Raw genomic sequence first — 26,069 nt, 5'->3', positions numbered from 1 at the left:
TATACAAAACCTGTATTAACCCATCTAAGCTCTTCTCCTCCGGTAGGATGATTATTCAGGGATGGGCATGTGACCAGGGATAGACCAATCAGAGCCTTTCCCTGGGGTAATTCAAATTGACACTACCAAGGGAGGCCTCTTGCCTCTTAGGTCTCAGAGCTAGAAGGATATGAACCCAAGGCTAATAGTAATCATAATTTTTGGCATATAAAAACAGCTATCTGCCATAGAAGAGAGTGAAACCAAGCAAAGACAAGCTAGACAGAGAAAGAGAGAGTGCATGGTAGAACCGTGTCCCGTGGGTAAGTCCCAGGCTCCAAAGTTGCCCAGTTCCTCTTCAAGCTCTGGATTCAGATTCTATTAGCTGATCCTGCATCCTTTCAATACAGCCTTTTTTTTTTTTTTTAAACTTAAACTAGTTTAAGCTGAATTCTTCTCCCTTGCAACCAGACAAGTCCAGACTTACACATAGGGAGAAAATATTATTTCCATTTTATACATTAAAAATAAAACCTAAGGCATCAAAGATTATGTGGCCTGGCCTTAACTGTGAAAATAACGTTAGACTTTGAAAGTGCTGCTACCCATCTGAAAACAAAGGCTTACGACACACCTCTCCTACCGCAGCGACTTCCGGAGACTGCAATTCACTGTAAGAAATACATTTTACCCTATAACCCAGTATATACATATGTGTATGAAACAAAAATTTCACACAATACTTGCTCTTATTAGGTGTGATGCACTCTTTTATTCTCTATTATATTTCATTTTCTCAAATGCTGTTTGTGACCCACTAAATTGATTTTACCTCCCACTAAATTGATTTCACAACCCACTAGTGGGTCCAAAATTGTACCTGTTTAAAAATTTGTACTATAGCTCTTTTCACAATATAATGCTAATTAAATAAACTTTCTCCCCCTGATAAGTTTCCCTTAAGTGAAATTCAAGAATATGTGGATTTATTTCTGTATTCATTTGGTTTGAGCATATGCAAATTTCAAGTCATCCTACTAGAAATTATTAGAAAAAGAGAGATTTGGAGGGTAGAAAGAGAAAGAGGAAAAGCAGTAGAGCCTTAGAGCAAGATTTTGCCATCAAGTCAGCAGAGAGATAAAAGGACTGAAGTTATACAATGCCAACCTTGACTGAAGTCACCTCCTAAATCTGTCCATTTCCATTTAGATACTGAAAAGTCATCACAAGTTCAACATATTCAAATCAGAGTTTTTGGTTTTCTCCTTCTTCCTCTCCCCTCATCTTCTGAACTCACTGTGACACCACTATTGAGTAGAATGTTCAGGCCAAAAGGCAACTCCCCAAAAGGTCTGACATCAAAACATATCCAAAATCCCACCAGCACTTCCACTGAGGGTGCCTACACTGGGCCATTCCTTTTTTTCACTTTGACTTCTGCATTAGCCTCCTATGCATGCCCCCACACATCTGCATTAGTCCATTTCATGATGCTATAAAGAACTGCCCGAGACTGGGTAATTTATAAAGGAAAGAGGTTTGATTGACTCATGGTTTTCCATTGCTGAGGCCTCAGGAAACACAATCATAGTGGAAGCCAAAGGGGAAAGAAAGACCTTCTTCATAGAGTGGTAGGAGAGATAGAGAAGAGCAAGCAAGAGCAGGGGAAACTGCCTTATAAAACCATCGGATATTGTGAGAAATCTCACTATCAGGAGACCAGCATGGGGGAAACCACCCCCATCATCCAGTCACCTCCCACCAGTTCCTCCCTCAACATGTGGGGATTATGAGGATTACAATTCAAGAGAGATTTGGGTGGGGACACAGCTTAACCATATCACCACCTATGCTCCCACAATCTAGTCTCTACAGAACTACCAGAGTAATCTTTCAAAAATCTAAATTAGATCATCTCACTCCCCACTTAAAACCCTCCAAAGTCTTCCCCTTCACATTTAAAACAAAACCCAACCATCTTTTGTATAGATGGGGTTTCACCATGTTGCCCAAGATGATCTCGAACTCCTGAGCACAAAAGATCCACCTAGCTTGGCCTCCCCAAGTACTGGGGTTACGGGCTTGAGCCAAGACAGGTATTCAATGCAGGGATTCTGACTGAAATTGGGTAGTTTTTTATAGTGTTGGTTTAGGATTACTGAACACAGTGGACAAAGGTTTCAAGGTGGTCTTGAACAGTAAATGGTCATCTGATAACCTAGTAAGTTGTCATCTGATAACCTAGTTTTCCCTGTTCAAGGAAAGCCTGTTATTACTCCAATGAGACCAGTTTATTAGCTTATTCTTCAGAAAAAAATGGATTTTTAAAAGTTCTGGAAACAATCCATTTATTTGCAAGTTTATCTTTCTGGACAAATATGTTCTGGACTAATGAAGTCTTGTTAATACAGACTTAGTTCTTAATCCTATTAAGCTGTGTGGTTATGATTTCAGTTCTTACAGGGAACTTCTTTGTCTGAGTTAGTAACATAAAGTGCTTAGAATTGTGCCTGGCACATAATAGGCACTCAATAAATATTTACTGTCATTATTCTGCAGTTGTGTTGCTAACACTCCAGTGGAAAGTTCCTGTCAGGCACATAATAAGTGTTTATTAATTAATTATTAACAGTTGGACGGACAGAAGACACAACTAAATCAAATATATAAGATAGAGCACCTCAACGGTAGGGTCCTGCTCTCTCCTTATGGGTTCTGACATGGAGTTATTTGGGCAGGGATATCAAAAAGAATGTCAGAGAAATTATCTGCCACAGCGAGCCAAGTGGATTAAATAAGGACTCTCCAATGCTTTCCCCTCATCAGGCATCCTTGTGCTGTGGGCCACGATGGAACCCCCACGATGGAATCAAAAGTTAAAAAGGCAAAACTGTTGAACTCACCAACAGGAGACAAGATGTGGGATGACAGGGTCCTTCAATACACCTGCAACAAAGCAAACAAGTTTCCACAGTCTCATTAAAACTTCAGGGGAGAGTCTGCGAGTTTTCTATTAAGTAAGGATGGTGAATGGAAATTGATTTTGCACTAATAATGTAAGATGTGTAAAATGCTATACATAAGGTCAAAGTATAATTTTTTATAGTTGAAAACATGACTCTCATACAAACCTAAAGTGAACACCTGTCAAAGATTTATTAACTCATTAATGAGGGAGGCAGTAAGAAAAATCTAGTTCAGAGAGCATTTTGAGGAATGGGGTATTTATAGGTGTTTAAAAGAAACGTTAGAATTATATTGCTAGGTTGGATACAAAACTGATTAATGTTCCATAGGGCAATAAAAACCATAACCTTTGGGGTTATCTTTGCTACTGGACAGAAATTATTTGCATCTCTGCCATAAAAATTTCCAAGTTAACATGTAACTTCACAGAGCTTGAGCTCTTAATTAATAGTAAATAGCAAAATCAAGCAAAGGTACATTCCCCAAGATAATTAATTACCCTTAGATGGCCTCATTAGATAATGCCCTTGTATGACATTGAAAGGACATGCCTTATTTCCAAGCTTCATGGAATTTTTCTTAACAATATTCTCATTTTAATTCATGTAATTTACAGATGTTTTCATAGATTCTCTCAATCTTAATCCCCAACTCTACAGTGCTCATAAAGTCATGTTTTTTGGCAGCAAATTCTATTATGAAGGAGAAGAAGTGGGGGTTTTTTGTTTCATGTTTTGTTATTTTTCCAGGAATATCACCCTCATGATCGAAAAGGATCATGGCATTCATGTTCCCTCCTTCCCTGGACTGCAGGCTTCTCACGGATGAGGCCAGGTCGGTTCAAAAACTTCAACATTTCCTTCCTCCTCAGCTACAAATTTCTTTTTTTTTTTTTTTTTTTTTTTCTTTTTTTGAGATGGAGTCTCACTCTGTCACCCAGGCTAGAGTGCAGTGGCTTCAACCTCTGCCTCCTGGGTTCCAGCGATTCTCCTGCCTCAGCCTCCTGAATAGCTGGGACCACAGGCATCTGCCATCATGCCCAGCTAATTTTTTTATTTTTTAGTAGAGACAGAGTTTCACCATATTGGCCAGGCTGGTCTTGAACTCCTGACCTTGTGATTCACCCGTCTCAGTCTCCCAAAGTGCTGGGATTATGGGCATGAGCCACTGCGCCGCCAGCTACAAATTACTACCATCTAGTGATGTCTGATACATACTGGGAACACAATAATGATACCTAGATAAAGGAAAAACTAACCAAAGGAAAAAATGCTATCCTTAATCAGGAAACAATCATGAAGTAATGTAACAGTTTAACCCGCAGGTCCAGTCTGAAACAGTTGCACAATGAAGCAACAGTTCAGCTGGCTGAGTCCGCCTGAGCCCCAGAGCTACAGGATGACACGGTTCTTTTAGGACAAATCAGCCTATAAGAAATGGGCTTTAGAGTAAGGCAAAGATTGCTCCAATCACCGTTTAGCCCACGAGATCCTACTTCTACCTCCAAACAACTAAGATCTTTAAAATACCAACCGCCACACTTAGGGAAGGATCCTAAAAGAGAGATGCACTGGAGAACTGATTCTCCTGGGGTTTTATTTTTGTTTTTCTGTCATTAAAGAATTTGTTCAATAACTATAAAGAACAGAAACTGTAATAGAATCTGTGTTTGTACGTTATACTTTTCAAGGTTTATTTAAGAATCTGAGGTGGCTTAAAGTAAAAGATAACCCCCAAAAAGGTATTTTTAATATAAATAAGTGGTGTCAAAAACTAAAGAAGACAATGGTCCTGTACTGAAACCTAGCACTGAGCCTCCTGGTAGCCAGAGCTGGAAAGAAAATTTTACAACTTACCCAAACCTTATTTTCTAATAAGGAAACATACCAGAAGACAGAAATGTTTCACTAGCATTGAATTATATGAAGAATTTATTTTACAACCTCTTATATAAGGACACTAGATAGGTCGAAGCCTTTAACACAGGTGTTACAAAACTTGAATTTATGCTCTTTATATTTCTATATTTTTAATATTACTGCTTACTGAAAGCTAAGGCCATACTATTATATCATATGACACAATACCTTAATATGTAGGGTCTGGGTGGCCTAACCAGATATAAGGGGATAGCTTAGAGAATCTGCGGACAGGTTAGCAGATCTTTTGGGTTATCCACTTCAGACATCAATTATTTGATCTGCACTTTGACCAAGGTGGCCAATTCAAGACTGAAATGTGTTTATAACTCAGTAATCTATGCATTCTCTGTGTCCAACATGGTGACTGACATATAATAGGTGCCCAATCACTACTTGACAAACAGCACTAGTGAGTGTTTGTAATGGAGTGCTTTGTAATGGAGAGTGGCCAGAAAGCCACGAAGTAGCAAAGGTGGCTTGAAAGACTCCTATTCTAATCTGAACAGGAGGGGCATCATCTTTGCTCTGCCTGTGTTAGTGTATCTAATACTTCTCTTCTGGCTCAGACTCATACAATGATACCTTTACTTGTAATTTTAGTAAAATATGGAAGCTAACTGTTCCAAAGCTGCATATAGTTTATTTCTTATTAGGAGCTTAGTTCCTGTCAACAAACCCTTTGCGGTTCTTTTGGTAAGCAGTGAAAGGACTTTTTCTTTGAGTACACCTGGGAGTTCAATGGATGTCCCTACAGTATTCTGGCACCCTCACTGGTAGAATGAGTAACAAGGGCTTAGAGCATTAGGATCCTTATGTAGGAAACTCTGATAATACCAAGATCCAGGTATGCCAGTCACCAAGTTCATAAAATGATTGGCTGGACAATCAAAATAGCTAGCTATCCTAGGAGTTCCCTGTGCTTTCTCTAGTCCAATTCATCTTGTACATGCACACAGACTGAGTTTCTGAAATATCTATCACTTTGATCATTTTGTTCAAAAACATTTCACATGGGGATATTAAAAACAAACAAAACAAGAGAGTTGGAAACAGGAGGGCAGTGAAGAGGACATCCTTCAGGGACCATTTACCATTACTGCCTGTGGCCAGACTGAACAGCCAGGAAACCTCTGGACCACAGATGGATCAGAACACAGGCCAAACCCTTTGGGACAGGAAATCGTGGTTCTGAAAAACACACTCTGCTGCGAATCCTCCTGCCCTATCTTTTTCTCAAACGTTCTGGAGAGGCAAAAAAGTCAGAGTCTTCCTGGGAGTGTATCAGTGCAAGAACACATTAATGGCAAAAATGCCATTTGTAGAGCAATTTATAGCATCAGATATAATTACCACTTCATTCTCACAACAACCACCTTGTAGACCTGAAGTCACTAATCTAAAGCATTGTGTCCCAAACTGTCCCTGATGATGGACCACTTTATTTTTCTGTTCCCACATTGCCTAAGAAGTGTGCTAGACAGTCCCCTAGACAAATTCCTGCTCTTTCTCTCTCAGCATTCTGAGACAAGCCACACATATGAGAAACATAAAGTGCCTAATTATTTTTTCAGAGGGGTGTAAGAATATATGGTAGTGCCCCCTTATTCATGGGTTCACTTAATGGGGTTTCAGCTACTCATGATCAACTGTGATGAGTCCAAAAATATTATATGCAGAATTCCAGAAACTGCCAATTCATACGTTTTAAATTGCATGCTATTCTGAGTAGCATGATGAAATCTTACACCCTGCTACTCTGCCCCAACCTGGACATGAAGCATCCCTTTCTCCAGTGTGTCCACACTGTATATGCCATCCGCCTTTGTAGCTGAGTTGTTCAGTAGCTGGCTCAGTTATCAGACTGACAGATCACAAAAGAAGGCAAGTATAGTACAATAATATATTTGAGATAGACCTGAATCACATAGTATTTATTATAGGATATTCTTATAATTTTCTATTTTGTTAGTAGTTGTTGTTAATCTTTTACTGTGCCTAATGTATAAATTAAACTTTATCATAAGTGTGTATAGGAAAAAACATAGTACATATAGGATTCAGTACTATTTGCAGTTTCAGGCATCCATTGGGAGCCTTGGAATGTATCCTCTATGGAAGCAGGGAGACTACTGTATTAATAAATCACATGGGATTTGTGACCTAAATCCAGCTTGTCTATCACATATTTCATTGATTATATATATATAATACATATGTTCATATATATGTGCATATACATATAAAATACATATTCTATAATATAAATCTTTATCTAATATAAATATTTTAAGTATATATCTATTTATATTTAATATATTCCATAAAGGTATGTTATATATATATTTATACATATATAAATTTATAAATATGTATGTATATGTCTGATTAAGAAAAGGTCAGTCCTTGGGACACAGGGATTTGGTTTCTAGGGATATATTAACAGTTCATTCTGATTGCCACACTACTGATCATCACAGAGATTGTGAACTTATTTAAAAGCATCACCCACTTAGGTCCAAGGCAATTTCCATAAAAAAGGACCCCTCCATTCCAAACAGAACTTCAGTGCCTCCTGCTTTGAGTCTGAGATACTATGGCCCTTTTCAATTTTATACTGTGAGCAGAAAAGGTCTTATGTTTCCATCCATGCCAAAGGTCATCCAAGGCATTCAGCATGTTTTCCTTCAGCAGGTGGAAGAGCCAGGGGGGTGCCTCCTAACGCAATGGTTACTTCTAACTCAAATTTGAACAATTCTCTTTAACCAAAGCTGTTTTCTCATTATCCTGGGCTAGTTTATATTTCTGATATCTGAACAATGGAATGTGACTAGAAGAGATATATGTTTCACCTCCTGACTGGCACCATAAACCTCTTTCTGCCTGGTTATTCATATTCCTTCTCCTCCTGCAGCAACCTCAGAAGCCATGTGTTGAAGATGAATAAACCAAACTAAAGAACCCAAAACCCTTGAATCTGTGCCTAAAGGAGACATGAACACTCCTTCTAGACATTGAGTAAGACTGAAATCTGACATGGAGTTAGGCCATTGAGATTGGAGGGTTCATCTGCAACAGCAGTTAATGTTACCTTTTGTCTGGTATAGCAGCTGATGTTACCTTTAGTAACATGCCTTCATAATCAAGGGTAGTAGTTATTTTCCTTATCATTGTGCAAGGTTGGCCAGTTATTGGGAACTTCTTTATAAATCAGTTCTTGTGATGATCCACTCAACGGGTCTGCTCTGTATCTGTTCACTCATTCAAAAAAATGTAAATTAAGCAGCTACTATGTGTCTTCATTGGGCACAAGTATGATATCCAAGAGTCCCGTAAACTGAGGCCCAAGAGGGACGATTCTTCAAATTTGGTTCTAAGATGACTATGTTATATCTAGAATTCCTCCTCACTACCCCACCTACCTCCACCTTTACATCCCTATGTGCCAAAGTCGAGATGCGGCTTCAGGCTGCATGATTTGGAAGACAGAAAAAAAAGTTCCCTAGGAGGTTTTCTTACTCGCTCTCAGTTCAGATCTATGATTTTAGAGGAACTTTGATCAGGAAAGAAGCCATTTCCATTGTGCTCATGACAACAGAGACATGAGGAAGGGAAGTGGTTTGTCTTTGTAAAATTAAGAGATTCAGATTCTTTTTTAATGTGATACACCATGTAACTCCCTCTTCTGGGTCCTCAAGAGGCATTCACTAAACCTCAGGATTACTTTTGAAGGCTCTTTGAAGTCTGATTTGTTTCTCATTCATGCATCACAGCACTGAGACAGGCCTTAAGGGAGGAGCAAAGGGGCCCAGATTCTTAATATACGTCATAATATATATAGAATTGACATGTGCACCTTACTCAAGATTCAACCCACAAAGAGGCCTGTTCCACCTCTGTCATGTTTCATCACGCATTTGCCTCCTAGCTGGATATTTTGCAGTCTTTGCAGAAAGTTTAACTGTTTAAACCTTCCTTCAGAGCTGAGGCAGCTTCCTGGCACACTATCACATTTGTTTACTTGAAATGGAAAGTTGGGATTTGCAAGCCTATTTTGATTTGATTTTTTTATAAGTAAAAAAAATTAAACTTAGACGAACATAACCCAGTATATTTTATTCTTTCCTGCTCCTCACATCCAACCTGTGGTCCCGTTTCTCCAAGGAAAGATTCTTACATTGTCCCCATTGTCCCACGCATACTGCTCCCTTCTTCACTGTTTATAAAAACACTGCTGGGAAATTAAAACAAGAAATGCTGTTTTCCTAAGAAACTAAAGTATATCTGAGCTTAGGCAAATGATGTTGTTTTAAATGATATTGGAAACTCAGAACCTAGAAGAATGTTTTGCAGGCACTCTGTGAATAGTTAATTATGATGATGGGAAAGACAGAGAAACCCACCTACTCATCAGAAAAAAAAGCAAAGAGGGAAAGCCTTATGTTTACAGACTGCAGACACAGCTCAGGGACTACTGCTTGCTCTGAATATGGATTTCAGGAAACTTCAAATCACCCTTCATCTGCAGGATTTAAGCCCCCAAGGCCGGGACATCTATTTTTCACATTTGATTTGGGCTGGGACCTGGGGCTAAAATCAGATATCATTACCCCTTCTCCTCACTACACTCCCCTGCGCCTCTGTAACTCTGTTATTTCTCCTATTAATATCTCATCAACATTGGGCAGGTGCTTCCTGTAGGGAGGTTCTTCATTAACAAGTTGTCAGTGGGACAAAGAGTCAGATTCCCACTGCTGAAAGAAATTGGCATGAGACCCGGCAGGAGGAGGCAGAAGAGCAGTCTGCGAAATGATTCCACTTTCTATCAGGTCTGTCTTCCTATCAGACTTAAATTTGGATTCACCTATCTGACTTCCGAAAACTTTCCTGTAACTTCCTCCTTAAGCAAACATTTGTTCTCAAATTAAATCTATTTTTATGCTCAATGTAATATCTGAATCAGCAGTTTTTAAATACTCAATATATCTTTAAATGCCAACAGACAACAAGTATAGCAGGTGTTTAATTGTGGTTTAAAGATCCACATTGTTCACATTTTACAATCACAATTAAAATTAAGCAATAACACCAAAGGAGTTCCGGTATACAGCAATAATACTTACCCGTATAGTGAAATTGATAAGGATCCAGATATAATGATGCCCATTGTAGTAACCCTGTGGTGACTGATTGCTATTCTGCTGTTAGCAAACAACCAAGAAATACTTTATTTTTTCAGAATTATCAATTTGTTTCTAGGGTATGTGAACAATTGAAACCTTAAGGGAGAATGCAATAGTTAGTGAGGTATTAAAACAGTTACATAACTAATAAAAACACTAAATCAACTTAGATATGCAGCAGTGTGTCATTTCCATTTTAATAAAAAAGTACATTATTCTCTTCCCAAAATTACAAAATTTTATTTTTTTTTTGCTCCGTGCCAACATATTTGGAAAGTAAAAAAGTCATAAATCTATGATTTCTGGAATTGTCACTTATGTGATTCTCTAGTCCTTAAAAAAGATAGAATAAAAACAGGCATTTTCATAAAACAATCGATTTGAAAAATTATTTGCATTCGCTGCTTGCCATTTTTTTTCTCTGGGAGGGTGGAAGAAGGAGCACAGGGACTTATAAATAAAACACATTTGATTTTCATAGCATCCCTGTATGCTGAGCATTAAGATCGCTGGATGTGCTTGCTCAGAAACGAGGTGTGCTGGGACACTTTACTGACACATCCTTTGCTTGCAGGCTGCACAGTAACAAAAGCACAAAAGCTCAGGCGGAGGGTCAGACTCCTGTTCAATAAAATCCAGGCTTGAGCCAGATGGAAGACAGTCGGGAAACCAAGCCAGGGCTACAGCAAGCTCTCCCTATTTGTAGGCTTGAGCTGCCTTAGAACTTGTGGTTCCAAATCTGAGCAGAGCTGGCAATATCTGTCTTTAATCAAGAAATTTAGTACACACATTTTTTCTTGTCTGAAAACATAGAGACAGGCTTATCAACAGAGGCCATAGGATGGTTTCCAAGCACCGTTGACAATTTTCATGAGTTTATCGCCTGGGTTGCTACTCTTCCTACGGGGAAGAGCTAAAGGTAGGTCTTGAAAGAGCTAGCTGTCAGACTTTAGAGTTACCAGATCATTTAAGAAGGCCTGAAGAAAGGCAAGAGGAAGGAGGTCAGAACTAGAAAAACCTTGTGAATTCATCCATGGCACTGAGTCACATTTTTCCACCTAAGTATCCCTGGAACAGTGGTCTCTGCCCTGCTACATGTTAGTATCTCATTAAGGAGCTTTTAAAAATATACATATATATGTATAGACAGATTGATGCTCCAGTCAAAGCCAGTTGAAAACAAAGCCCTGGAGACAGGGCCAGGTCCCTTCTGGGTGATTCCAACACGTGAATGCACAGCACCAAGGAACTTGGAGATAGGATCTTACTGTCTTAAAATTTGTGCACATTTTGTAATTTGATTCAATAAAGCACTTTGTTTTATTAATGATATGGGTTTCCTTTTCTTCCAAATAGTCAAGACAAATCAATGAATCAGGAAGATGTGCTGTAATTATCCTGCGATTGATTCTACTCCTGAGAGTGTTATGAATGCCAGAGAAGCAAGGATCTAACTCAGCATAAATGAAGAAACTGAGGCTCAGAGAGGTAAAGTCCCTTGGGACTTCTGACTATTCCCTACCATCTGCTCCTTTGTAGCATATGCAAAGGGCAACTTAGTGATGAAAGACTCTGGATTCCTTTCAAGAGAACATAAGGAAATATGAAATGGCTGGAAAGTCTGATAAGAGAGCACCATAACAATGGCAGTTACAATTTACTAAGCCCCTGCTAAATATCAGAAATTTGCATATTCATGCATTCATTCTGCAAATTTTATTTGTTATTAGTACAGGAAAAGCACTGATCTAGCCACCTGGGATGCAAGAGATATCAACCTGAGACATGATTTCTGATTTCTTGGAACTTCAGGCAACAGGGGGGAAATGGGATTAATGAAAAATCATAGTAATAGGGAAACAATCAAGCCCTGTGATAAATGCTCAAAAGAGAATATGTTTCCATGAAGGCAACAAAGAAAGCTGATCAGGAAAGGAAGTAGACTCAGGAAAGGAAGGGATACCTGAGCCGAGAGCATGAAGGATGAATAGGAGTTCATCAAATGGCAGAGATGACACAGTGAAGCAAGAACATCCCTCACAGAGAGAACAGTATGTGCAAACGTCCTACTGTGACAGAAGGCAAAGCACTTTGGAAGCCTTGAGAGAGGCTTGGAGAGGCTGAAATGCAGAGAGCAGGAGGAGTAGGAACACACTGAAGATGCAGGTAAAGGCCAGAAGTTTATTAGGTCTCATCTTTACCATCATCTTACACAGTAAGATGGCACTGGTATTTGGTTCTTATTTTATAGATTAAAAACTGAAGCCTGGAGTTTAAATAACATAACCCAAGGTCACATCACTAGTTAGTGGTTGAGTGGAAATCAAGCAAATCTTCTTCCCTGGATTATCTCTCATTATGCCTTGTCACTGATCATAAATGCTCGTTGTGGACAAAAAAGCATTAGAAGTTGCCTAGTTGCATCTCCATGTGGGTCATGTATCCCTCTGCCTCACACCAACAGACATCATGCTCAGGGGCTTGGACTGCAGAGTCTACCAATGCTGAATGGAGGCGGCCAAGGGAAGCTTATTCAGACAACAACTAATTTGGCCTCCGAGTGGCCAAATGTAAAGGAGCAGCAAAACAGAAACGAAGAGAGGAACTGTAGAAGGAATAAAGCAGCCTGTGTAACCCTAGAATCTACAGAGAATTTTCAACGTCTTTTTAAACAAAAGTTTTATTTTATCATGAGGTTTTTAGCTGCACTTAACAGAAAACCCAACTTAAAATGCTTTAAGCAATGAAGATATTATATTATTCCATACAACACAAGTTCTAAGGAAGAATGGTTCCTAAGGTGTTTCATTCACAGGTTCAAAGAAATCATAAGAACTCTTTTTCCTCTCTGCTGTCCTTAACTTGTTAGCTTTGTCCTCAATGAGCTTCCACCATGATCACAAGGTGGTTGGCACAATTAAGGGCTCTACCTGCAGACAAGGTAACAACCAGCCAGAAGAGAAGGGGCTATTTCTTCTTTGTGTCTCTTTTTCTCAGAGAGGAAGCATTTTCCCAAATATCTCTGCACCAGCAGACTTCTCCTCAGATCATGGTAGCCAGAACTGGGTCACATGCCCACCCAACCACAATAACAGTCTAGGGCAATGAGAAGACCACACAAGGCTTACACTCATCAGCGTTTACTCACAAACTTCAGATAGGCAGTTATCTGAACAAAACTGGAATTCTGTCAGCAAGGCAGTAAGGGGATTTTATTTCAGTAACCAGTAGTATTGTTTCTCTTCTGCTTGACTTGTTCAGAAAAGGTCCCACCTTCTGGGCAGCAAGAATTGAGTGGCATCAGGTTCATCAATGGTGTTCCTGATTAGTTCCATGTAGTATAAATAAAGCAATAAACAATGGGTAGGAATAGGAAGAAGATAGTTTGACTGTGCATCCTGAATCTCTTCACGCTGGGAGGAAGAGAGCAGAGTGCAATCCTCGGCAGGCCTCACAGGCAACTGTGAAAAAGTTATCAGACTTGCATTTGCATCCCTTGCACTCCAGTGCCTGAGTTAACCTGCCCACATGTGAGGGTCAGCAACAGCCTTAAACTCAAGGACAGACTTTAGATTATCCTAAAGTCCATTATCAATCAGTGGGATGAAAATTATGATGCAATCACTCAGCACATCTTTCCCTCTGTTGCCATCTCAAGGGACCAGGGTGAGCTATAAACATTAATTAGGAAAAACCCATGACACTCTTGAGATGATAGCAGGGTTAGAATCACATCTGCCCATCTCAATTAGCTCAGAGGACAAACACACAGGCCACCCAGCAACTTTCCTGGGGCTTGGTAACAAACGACAATGAGACTCAACACTTAATGGGTGATTCACTTTCCGACATAAAAAGGTATCTCAGTTGCCAACAAGACCACCAGCAAACCTGTGGCCAATGTTTTGATAATGTTGTATCCCCTGTTTCTGCAGACATCTTCCTGCTCAAACTCCCTCATAATTCCTACAGGGTAATTCTGGAGTTTCAAATAAACATGTGTTAAAAAGCTACCCATGCATAATATAGTATGAAATGAAGGTTACAAGCAAGGGTTTAGAAATCGGATATGGGCTAGAATATCAGCTCTGCTACTTATTAGCTGTATGACCTACTTCATCTCTTCAATTCTCAATTTTCTCATCTATAATATGAAAAGTCTTTTAGTGAGGTGGTGAGGATCGAATGAGTGATTGACATAGGGAGAATCTGACGTACAGTAAGTACTAAGTAACCATTAGGCTTTATGATAAGAGAGGAATCATGGCATAGATAATTCACCAAGGACAAATAGCACAGGACATGTGGGAAGAAATAAACTTTCAGGAAACCAAGATCCTAGAATCATCAAACTATAGGGTCACAGAGGAGTTGAAAGAGACCTCAAAGACCACATAGAATGACTTTCTCATACTGTACTCTAGGCAGCGTGGAATCTTCCAGTTTCCCAAAAATTTAGAGACGTTAACACTCCTTGAAAACATGTAGAGGCCCATTCCACAGTTACAATATTGTAAACAAACCCTTGAATCCCACAATGCGACCTTTCTCACCACCACCACTCTTTAAGATTCCATTCATGCGTCCAGCACACATTTCTTGGGTGCATGGTCCAGTTGCTACAGCAGAAACTTCAAGGACCTGATATGGTTTAGATATTTGCCCCCTCCAAATCTCATGCTGAAATTTGACCCTCAATGTTAGGGGTGGAGGCTGGTAGGAGGTGTTTGGGTCATAAAGGGTGGATCCCACGTGAATGGTTTGGTGCCATTCTCAAGGTAATGAATAAGTGAGTACTTGCTCTATTCTTTCCTGCAAAGCTGGTCATTTAAAAGAGCCTGACACACCTCCCTCCCCTTTCTCTTCTCCCCTCTCTCCCCATGTGATCTGCCCATGCTGGCTCCTCTTCTTTTCTACCATGAGTGAAAGATTTCTGAAGCCCTCACCAGGAGCAGATGCTGACACCATGCTTCTTATACAGCCTCCATAACTGTGAGCCAAACATATTTCTTTTCTTTATAAATTACCCGGTCTCAGGTATTCCTTCATAGCAAAGCAAATGGACAAATACAGGCCCTAAGCTCAGCATTTTAGATATATAATTGCTCATCCTGACAATGACCCTAAAGGTAAATACTACTTGCCCCACTTAAATGTGACAGCACCATCCAAAAGGTAGGTACAGCTCAAAAATACAGCTGGTGCGTTTTAGAGATCAGATTTTAACCCCAGGCTACCTATGTATTGTGACAAAAATGCTGCCAACAAACTACCTGAAATATCAGTGGATTAAACCTACATTTATTTATTCTCAGAGATCTGCAGGCCAGCCCAGGGCTACTGGTCTAAGTTGGGATTGATTTAGGGTGACTCTGCTTCAGCTACCTCTCTTCTTTCTGGGAGCATCAGGCTATCTCTCTTTTTTTTTTTTTAACCAGTCATCTACAACACATTCATTTGTATAATCCAGAAATTAGCAGGACCAAAATTGTAGCCATGCCGAGACATTTACTGGCAGCTTTTCCTTCCACCCAAAGGACAAAGTACTTGAGACACTGCCTGTGTGCCTAAAGAGGCATCACACAAGGAAAGCCCCACCCCCTACTTCCTTCATCTGAGCAAAGAAACCTATTTCCATGCACAGTGCTTAGTGGCTGGGACTCTCCAAAGCAGGGGAAATTCAGATTTAGCCTAATGTATGTAGGTCTGCATCATGATGGTGAATAAAGGTGAACTGAAAGCAGCTAAACGATTTAGCTGGTTTCAACTGATGGTGAATTGAAATCATGATTTAGCTGGTTTCCCTGCAACATTCCTCTCAGGAGCCCACACTTGTCACACCTCATGCCCCAAAGGGATCAGGTGCTCTGGGATGTCTACCTGGAATACCTCCTTGCCTCCTTTCCTAGGTATGGGCTCCAGTAACCACCTAGGGTTTGAAATCACAGTCAGGCACTTCTGCTTCAGGCTGGTCAGTACAGCATGTTATCCTCAAGACCGAGGCAGGGGCCCAGAAGAGCAACTCCAATCATGCAAGCACCTTGGACATTTTTGGTCACATCATTTATGCTAACATTCAATTGGCCAAAGAAAGCTACACAGACAGACTTCAGGGGCAGGGGAATATATTCCACCTCTCTTAGTGGGAGGAACTGCAGAGTCAACGGCAAAGGAATGAAGAATTGGGGCTATTCAGATAATCCACTACAGTCTGATTTCAAGGCCTCACATTTTCCTCCATCCCAACAACCTTCCAAATGAACATTTGCTGGCAGGAGTTTAACAGTGTGAGGTGGGCAAATCAAAAGTCTGACAGAAGAGTGGCATCCAGTGGCCAGGGGTTAATTTGCAATGAGCCACAACTGCAGGCACTCAGATACAGCCGTTGCTGGTTAACCACATCCCAGTGGAAGTTCAGCAGACCACAAGAAATGGCAGAAACCATCCCGGGGTCTGGAAAAAAAAAAAGAATATAGCCAACAACAAGGACAGATGATCACCCTCCTCCTGGAAGAACACAGGAGCCTCCTGAGTTTTCTTCACTCTTGGTGTTCCCATCCCATCCATTCTACAAGGTTGTTATTAGCTCTGTGCCAGTCACTCTGAGATATGAGAAGTTCAAGGCCACCATTGTTTGGTTGGGGAGATGTGTCTAAGACATGTGATGTCATTACAGAATGACAAGATCCCTGAGAAGGGAATTGTGTGATGCTACTTCAAATTGCTGTGGTGCTTCATTGCAGTGGTTCCCAAACTGGACCAGTACATCAGCATTCCCTGGGAATTTGTTAAAAATGCTAGTTCTCAGGCCCCACATCAGACATTCTGAATCCAAAACTCTGAGGGTAGAACCCAGCTATCTGTGTCTTTACAAGCCCTTCAAGTGATTCTGAGAACCTCTCTTTCCAAATACAGTGAGAACAGAGAGGGCATGAGGTTCCCCAAGGCAAGTACAACTTCAGCTGGACCTTGAAGGAACTGGGTAGTGGGAGAGACTTTGTACACTGTCCACTCTGAAGGCAGAGAAGAAGACAGGAGTGATTCACTGAAGGACCAGTGAGTTGCACGCCTGGAGGGAGGAAAGGGTGAGTGGTGGGCAGGGGCACAAACAAGATCAGCCGGATCAGAAGCAGTGAGGTTGAGGAGTTTTGAAGAATTGACACAAAAATGTTTGGTCTTGTTGCAGTATAAGATTGAAAAATTTTACCCTGAAGAATGAAAAGGGCAGAGAATAGGAGAAACAGAGAGAATAATTTCCCCAAGCATATCCTCCAAGGGTGAGACCTTCTTTTGAAAGGTAAGAGGCCATAGTATGAAAGCAAGAGCCAGATGTCCAAAGAGCAGTTGAAACACCACTGGTCAAATGGTGAGATCCTGAAAGGGAGTCAAAGGGTCCCCTGCCCCCTCCTTGGCCCTTAGTCTCACCCTGTCGTCTGCCCCATGACACCCCCTAACATGGTACAAATGACAGGGAAGGCACTCAAAGAAAAAAGTAAGGCAACAATATGAAGACTGAGTTGAAAGTGTGATCGACATTTCAGTTTTAGAGGAAGCCTCTAAACTCTCCTTTGAAAAACTGCCTGAAATGGCCAAAGAGAAGGGATAAATTTTTTTATTTAAATTAAATTTTAAAACCTTCACCAAACCTAAAACAAGGTTTCTGGGTGTCAATAGGTTAAATTCCTGTCCCCTGCCCAAATTCAGAACCAATTGAAAAATAGATACAAAATCCATTTGATAGAGACAAAATGCCCACTTTATTACTAATGTAATACATATATAACATATACTTTATACATAGTATTCAATCTTTAGCTACTGATAATGCATCTCAGAATTAGGTACACTGGCCCACCCATGTCACAAACAGGCAAGGCTGAAGAATGGCAGGCCTCACAGTATGGAACAGAGGAGCAGGGTAAAACGGGTAGTCTCTGCAGACAGGCCTCCAGAGAGACAGAGACAGAGAAGGCTGAGACTCCTCTATCAAGATCAGCAACTGCACTGGTCACCCCTGCTCCCTGGAGAGGAAGGAATGAGTGGGAAGACAGAAGCCAAGAGAGTCTCTAATAAAAGCTCCTCCATCTAGAAACTGAAACTGGGAATAAGCATTCCCTTGTATAGTATCAATTAAATAGGAATTTCTGCCAGATACAGTCCCAGAGAAGACCATACATTCAAATTATTGACTATCAGATTGCCATTAATAAACTAGAGTTTTCTATTGACTTAGATTTCCACAAATTAATGCTGAATAAGAAATCAAGATGCAAATATTTTTAAAGGGCTGAAAATTATAAGTGTGTATATTCATATATGTATATTGCTATATGTATTTGTGTAATGATGCCCCAGAAAAGAATAAGGAAGAATACATCGTAGGTTGTTATTGGGGTAACATTTAGGAGAAGGAGGAGGAGGGAAGGAAAGAAGGGAGGGAGGGAGGGAGGGAGGAAGGAATGAAGTGTGCTTGCTATGAGTTCATTCTTCCAATTGTTTATATGTATAAGGAAAATGTTAAAAATGAAAATTTTTAAAATTTGCATTTGTATTTTTCAAACATTGGCAACCAGGGAAACGTTATGGTGGAAACGGTTGTCTATGATCCCCGCATCCCTTCATGTACCTAAGTCTGATCATTTTTCAGTCTTGCATTTTCTGCACATTCCCTGTGCCTCATTCCTAAGGAAGTTTAAGATGTATTTGCTTGGGTGATACAAGTAACTGTGGATGGAGTCAACTTTGCTGCTAGAGCCTGCCCTAACTTTGTGCCCCTGCAGTGGATCAGGGTTCAGCCTTGTATTAAAGATTGCATCCCTTCCTCTTTACCAGATTTTAATAATATGGACCTTATCTGTTTCTCCTGGGCCACTATCCCTGCCTGGAACCAGCCTCTTATACAAAAGGCCCTTTCTTGGTTTGAACAGGCACCATTCCCACTCCAGGAACCAGAAAGTTAGACCGAAGTTCCAGTTGACATCAACATGTTACAACTATGCATGAGCCCCCCAGACTCTTCAATATCACAACCCAACCGGTGCCAAGAAATCCACTTCACCTACTGCAGGGCCTCCCTGATACCATCCTCCTGCTGTATACTGAGCTCTAATCAATAGTGGTGATAACTATCTTAGTCACCACCACTTTCCAGTCCTTAACACAGAATTTGTCACATGATGGACCCAAATACTAATAAACGAATGAATTAATGTATGAATAAGCTATGTAACGTCAACTCTGAATAGCAGATCCAAACCCTTGAACATATTCCCCACACCTATCACTAAGACTGCTCTCCTAGATTCTAACACTACCTCAGTAAACACATCTAATTTTCACATCTCAGATGCTTCTGATTTGAGCTGATGCTCTTTCTTCAGACTTTCCATCTTGAAAGGTAATATAATTATCAGATAAACTGAGTTGGGGACTTGAGATGATGGGGGGAAAATGATGAATTTTCTTTGGATCATGTCAAAAAACAATCATCCAAGTGAAGATGTCCTCCTATCTGACAGTGAACAGAGGTAAGATAGAAATACAGATTTGAGAGGTCTCAAAGATGGCAGAAGTCACGAGGAATTGTTGCAGTCTCTGACTAGAGGCAAAGAAACAAATACTCACTTGTGTCAAATTTCTGCATATAGCCCAAAGTCCCAACTAATCTACTGGCTACGGCTTTGACAAATTATCTATGCTCTTCTCTACATATTATCAGTCTAAGGATATCTGTTGGCTGTTCAATTCACTGGTCACTCTTCTTGTAACTAATAGAATTTCAAATCCCATGACCTAGGCTTCTTGCCAACCCAAACCAAAAGACTGCATTTGAGTGTTTTTATTTTTGTAACATCTACCAACATTCACCTTAATCTCTAGAAATCACATTATTTTCACTATATGTAAAAGAAAAAATGCATTGACATAGTTGTTAGTACCTGAAATCACACAGAAAACAGCTTACTAAATTCAACTGTACTTTATTTGACTCTCTCATGTCTCTTTTGATCCAGCATCTTGAATAACAGTGTTATATCTATTTCACTTCTCTCTTCCTATATGATAACTACCTTGCAGGCAGAAAACACTCTTACATTGTCTTATATTATTAGAGTGCCTGCTTTACTTGCAGGATGGATGACTGGATGGATTTTTTTAAAAGGTTAGATAGTCACTGGCTTTTATCTCTCAAGCTCTGGAAGAACTACAGATAATTAATTTTATTAGAGGCAGCAAAGTGTTTTGTTTTGTTTCGTTTTGTTTTGCCTTGTTATGTTTTGTTTTTTGAGATGGAGTCTTGCACATCACCCAGGCTGTAGTGGTGGCATGAGCTCAGCTCACTGCAATCTCTGCCTCCTGGGTTCATGCAATTCTCCAGCCTCAGTCTCCCAAGTAGCTGGGACTATAGGCATGTGCCACCATGCCCAGCTAACTTTTTTGTATTTTTAGTAGAGATGGGGTTTCACCATGTTGGCCAGGATGGTCTTGATCTCCTGACCTCATGATCCGCCTGCCTCGGCTTCCCAAAGTGCTAGGATTACAGGCATGAGCCACCACACCTCGCCCCAAAGTGTTATTTTAAGAAAAACTGATCTTTGGAGCAAAAGTTTTGGGAATTATACTAGTCTTTTACTAGTTATGTGACCTTGGCCATGTCACCTAATCTCACTGAGCCAAAGTTAACTTATCTGTTTAAAAGGGATAATTATACCTGTACTTTCTACCTTGCAGGACCATTGTGAGAAGAAAATGAGGTAATGTAGGAAATCATTTTCAAACCTGAGCTACAGCTGGTCTTTCTCCTTGTCTCCCTTCCCTCCCCTCCTCCTCCCTTCCTTTTCCTTGTCTTTTGTAAAGATGAGATTTTGCTATGTTGCCCAGGATTGTCTTGAAATCCTGAGCTCCAGAGACCTGTCTGCCTTGGCCTCTGGGATTAGAGGCATGAGCCACCATACCTGGCACATTCATGATTTTTTTTTTAAATTTAGAGACAGACTATTGCTATGTTGCCCAGCTGGTCTTGAACTCCTGGGCTCAAGCAATCCTCCTGCCTCAGCCTCCCAAGTATCTGGGACTACAGGTGCACACTATTGCATTCAGCTCTCATTCATGATTTTTTAAATAATCTCTAATCAAGCCAGGAAGGGCAGTTCCAAGGGAAGGGAAGTTCCTCAAAATTATAAAGGACATCTGCAAGAAAATCTAGAGCTAATATCATACTTAACAATGAAAGACTGGTTTCCTCCTAAGGTAAGAAACAAGACAAGGATGTCAATTTTCACCACTCCTACTCAGCGTTGTCCTGGAAGTCCTAGCCAGTGCAATAAGGCAAGAAAAAGAAATTAAAGACATACAGTTTGGAAAGAAAGAGATAAAAATATCCCATTCACCAACAACATAATTGTCTATGTATAAAATTTCCAGAAACTTTTTTTTAAAATAAAAGATGTTTATAATTAATAAGTGAACTTAGCAGGATCGCACTATGTAAGCTCAACACAAGAAAATCATATTTCTTTTTCTGTAAGCCTCAGTTTTCTCATCTGTAATTTAGGGAAAATAATAAAATTTGCCCTAAAACTTAATTTTAAGGGATAAGCAGTTAATGTATGCAAACCATTTAGCATAGTACCTTGCATATTGTAAGTGTTTGATAAAAGCTGTCACTTCACTATTATTAAACATAGGAAGGCAGATAAGAATGCATGCAAAGTTGATGTGAAAAAGAACAATGAATTTTGTGAGCTAAAATTTCAATATGAGGTCAGTAGATCTAGCTAGCAAAAATAGCTAGGCAATCTTAGGATGGCATTCTGAGATCTCCAGAATAAGGACATATTAAGCACACATATGAGACCCCCAACTTGAGTTCTGTGTTCAGTTTTGGATGCCATACCTTAACAGATACACTGAGAAAACCAATGGCCTCCTTCAGGAATATGAGCAGGAGGATAAAGGTTTAGGAAACTATGCCATGACCACAGCAAATAAGGCTAAATGGAGATGGCTTATCTCCACTGGCTTGACAATTGGCTTGACAGTTACATGACAGTAGTTTCAAAAATATGCAAAGATCTGTCATATGGTATGAAGGTAAACATTCTCCAGAAGACAATTCTGTGACCAGAAGGTAGCAAGTATATACTTATTTAAATCAAATGTTGTAAGTAACAATGAAAGATCCTCCCAAACTGGGCTGGTTACCTTGTGGAGTGAACAGAAATATGATACCCATATTTATAAATAAGGAAAATTAAGACTAAAATTAGGGAACTTGACCAAGAGCTCAAGGCTAGCAAAATAGAACCATGATTTAAATCTTGGTCTTTTGCCTCTGTATCCAAGGATTGTTATGGTCTTCAGCAAGTCAAAGAGAGGAGCTAGGACTGGAGTCCACAATTTCTGGCTCAGCTATTTAGTCAGGTGGCCTGGGCCTCATGAGTGAGAAAGGTGGAAGCCAAAATGCAACTGCTTTGAAGCAACTTTCTAACTACGCTGGAGTTAGTCCACAGAGCTGAGTTTAAATGCAGAAAGGTGCAGAATTTAACCATCCCGTTAGTTAGAGCTATCCACCAAATCAATGTGGGGTAGGGTGATGGGGTGTGAGCAGATGCTATTGATGTTTTTTGCCGAGTGTTTGAAAACCCACTATGAATATTGATGCCAAGAGCTTGTTGCTGGCTTTTAAAAACAAACAGAAGATGGAACAGCCATTTTTTTTCTCAATACAAGATACTGTTAGCCAAATACAGAATTTCAGTTTAGTTAAGAAACACAGGTCTATCATACATTTACTTCTATTGTTAAAATGTGGTTGTTGATGCTTTGGAGAGCAAACTCTCCTGAAAGTGTTATACTAACCTCGGCATACAGAGGCCCAGGCGGCCAGACCATATGTGTGACGATGCCTTGTCCTGACAGCTGAATCAGCCAATGAATGAATTTTTAAATAATTATTCAATCTCTTCCAACAGAAGCTCATTAGCTGCTACCATTGTCACCCTCGATCTTGCCAATGAATTGAGTTTTCAGTTCAGTAAAAGCTTAGAATTTTCCTACTCATGCAGGCAGATTAAAGCTCTCAACTAACTCAGGTGTAACTTATTTAATTCACCATCCAACTAATTACTGCAGATGCAGATAAACCAGGCTAACAGGAAAAAATCCACCTCCTAAAACAAAACAAAGAGCAAGTAAGCATGTTTCTGAATACTCAGCAAAGGCTGTGTCAGATGGCAGACATTTTTTAAAAACAAACAAAAATATGCTCCAATGACTTTGAAAATCAATGAATTCTAAGGAGGAAAAATATAGCATGGTCTTTGCGCATTTAGGATCTACTTGGTTCAACTTTGAATGTCATTTAACAACAGAAGTAGAATCAACTGTCTTAGTCAAGTGAAATTTGAATTCTCACACAATTTCATTTTAAACCAAGTATTTTTTTAAATACCAGTGAATAAACTATGTAGACTAGAATCAAGGAACATTTTTTAATGTGTACTCTCTGCCCTTCAGAGAAGTTAACTTTGAAATACAAACTTAATTGCATGTCTTTTACTCTAAATAACATCAATTGGATGTATTTTATTATAGTAAAGATGTACATTTTGAAGGGAGGTAACTTAAAAAAATCAGACTTTGTTTTGACAGGTCATTTTCTCAAAACATACATTCAAGAAATAAGTTACTTGAGCATATGCTCTGAAAACAATAACCAATCTTAAGTGTCCTGTTAAAATAATTCATTTCTTCATTTACAAAAGTTATGAGCTGAATAAAAGTTTTCTAACTTAGCTGAGAATGGTATTCTTGCCTATGCAAGAAAATCTCCATACAATATTATTCTATTTTATTAGTAACTACTACACAGTAACATTACATTCATGATACTCCTAGTAATCCATCACTGTGAAATGATTTTGGATATATTTCATAGCTTTATTGTGCGATAGCTACAACCCATTTTAAGAAGTGCAGCCAAGGATAACATGCATGGGCAAGAGAGAAAAGCACTCACTCCATCATTCACTCTGTGTAATCTCAGGAATCCCTAACTTTCTAAGAATCCATTTCTTCATCTGAAAAGTAGAATATCACTGCCCTTTTGTAACCTGTAGCACAACTGAACAGAAATAAGCCTTGATTACCCAAAATTCCATTAAAATGAGCAGGGTGTTGGAAGACTAGCCATCAAATTCTTGACTCATTATCAGATTATAGATGCTCATTCATTCTGGATTTCTATGTACTGTATAACAAAGCAAAAGGAGATGCTTGAAATAAGCATTTTGTGATAGCCTCCAAACGCTGAATCAGATATCAGTCCTTCAACTAACACACACTCTCTCTCTCTCTCTCTCTCTCTCTCTCTCTCTGATTCTATCTGTCTTTTCTTGTGCAAGTAAGGTCAGTAGGCTTCCAAGTTAAGAGCCAGTGAAAGAGGTGTTTTTTTTGTTTTTGTTTTTTTTTAATTCTGTTTGATTTAAATTTGCTTCCAGCTTGGAGGAAGAAAGAATCAACAATCCATTGTCCTGGAACATGGATGCAATGACCCTTCCTGATTTAAAATTTAAAATTTTTTATTTTTAATTCCCTCAGCAACCACAACTGATGATATTTCCCAAAATGTATTCTCAAGAGTTAAATCCCAAAGGCAGAACTGAGGGCGGGGTGGTGGGGGGAGAGAGAGAGAGAGAGAGAGAGAGAGAGAGAAACAGGCAAGGGGCTCAATGATTAAATGTTTGGAAAACTTTCCATTTTTAAAACTTTTTAATGCCCCTTATGGAAATTAAGGGGCTCAATGATTAAATGTTTGGAAAACTTTCCATTTTTAAAACTTTTTAATGCCCCTTATGGAAATTCTTGGATCTTTTTAGTTTAAAGGAACAAATATTTGCAGAAAATAAATCTGTTTAAATTTGTTTAACCTAGTATTTCCCAAACATATTTGACTCTGTCCTCATGGTAGCTGTTTAGAAATCCCACTTTAGAGGAAAGTAAAGCAAGATGGCAGACTAGAAACCTCAATCAATCATTCCTCCCATAAGAACACTAAGTTAAAACTGTCTACACAGAAAAAAGCACCTTCACAGTAATCAAAAATCAGGTGAGCACTGGCAGTACCTGGTTTTAACTTCATATCGCTGAAAGAGCCACTAAAGAGATAGAAAACACAGTCCTGATTGCCAGTACCATCCCTTCCCAACCCTGGCAGCAGCAGAGTAGAGGGGAGAGTTTCTGTGGGTGCTGGGGGAGGGAGAACACAGAAATGGTGAGGTACTGAACTTCGTGCTGTCCTGTTAGAGCAGAAAGGAAAACTGGACCAAACCCAGCTGACACTCACCCGCAGACAAAGCATTTAAATCAGCTCTAGCCAAAAGTAAGTGCCATCCCAGCTGTCTGAACTTGAGTGCCTGCAAACTTCGCCACAGAAGGCTGCAACATTCTGTGTCACCAAGCAAATGCGAAAGGCAGTCTAGGCCATAAAGACTGCAACTCTTAGGTGAGTCCTAGTGCTGAACTAGGTCTGGAGGAAGTGGACTGAGGGGATACATGACACGTGGAGATACCAGCTGGGGCAGCCAAGAGATGCTGGTATCACCCCTCCCCTAATCCCAGGCTGTACAACCCAAGGCTCCAAAAGAGACCTCTTCCTTCCACTTGAGGAGAGGAGAGGGGAGATTATGGAGGACTTTATCTTGCATCTGAGATACCAGCTCAGCCACAGCAGGACAGGGCACCAGTCAGAGTCTGAGGCCCCCCCTCCAGGCCCCAGCTCCCAGATGACCTTTCTAAACAAACTCTGGGCCAGAAGAGAACCCATTGCCTTGCAGGAAAGGACCCAGTCCTGACAGCATTCATCACCTGCTAACTGAAGACCCGTTGGGCCCTGAACAACCAGCAGCAATACCCAGGACTACATTGAGGGTCTTAGGTGACCCTCTGAGACTTGCCGGCTTCAGCTCTATACCAACTGTGGTGGCTGAGGGATAAAACTTCTACTGCTTGAGAAAAGCAG

Source organism: Saimiri boliviensis, chromosome 9 (genome assembly GCF_048565385.1).
Source record: "Saimiri boliviensis isolate mSaiBol1 chromosome 9, mSaiBol1.pri, whole genome shotgun sequence".
In the NCBI taxonomy this organism is placed as follows: Eukaryota; Metazoa; Chordata; class Mammalia; order Primates; family Cebidae; genus Saimiri; species Saimiri boliviensis.
This window is presented reverse-complemented; position numbering follows the sequence as displayed.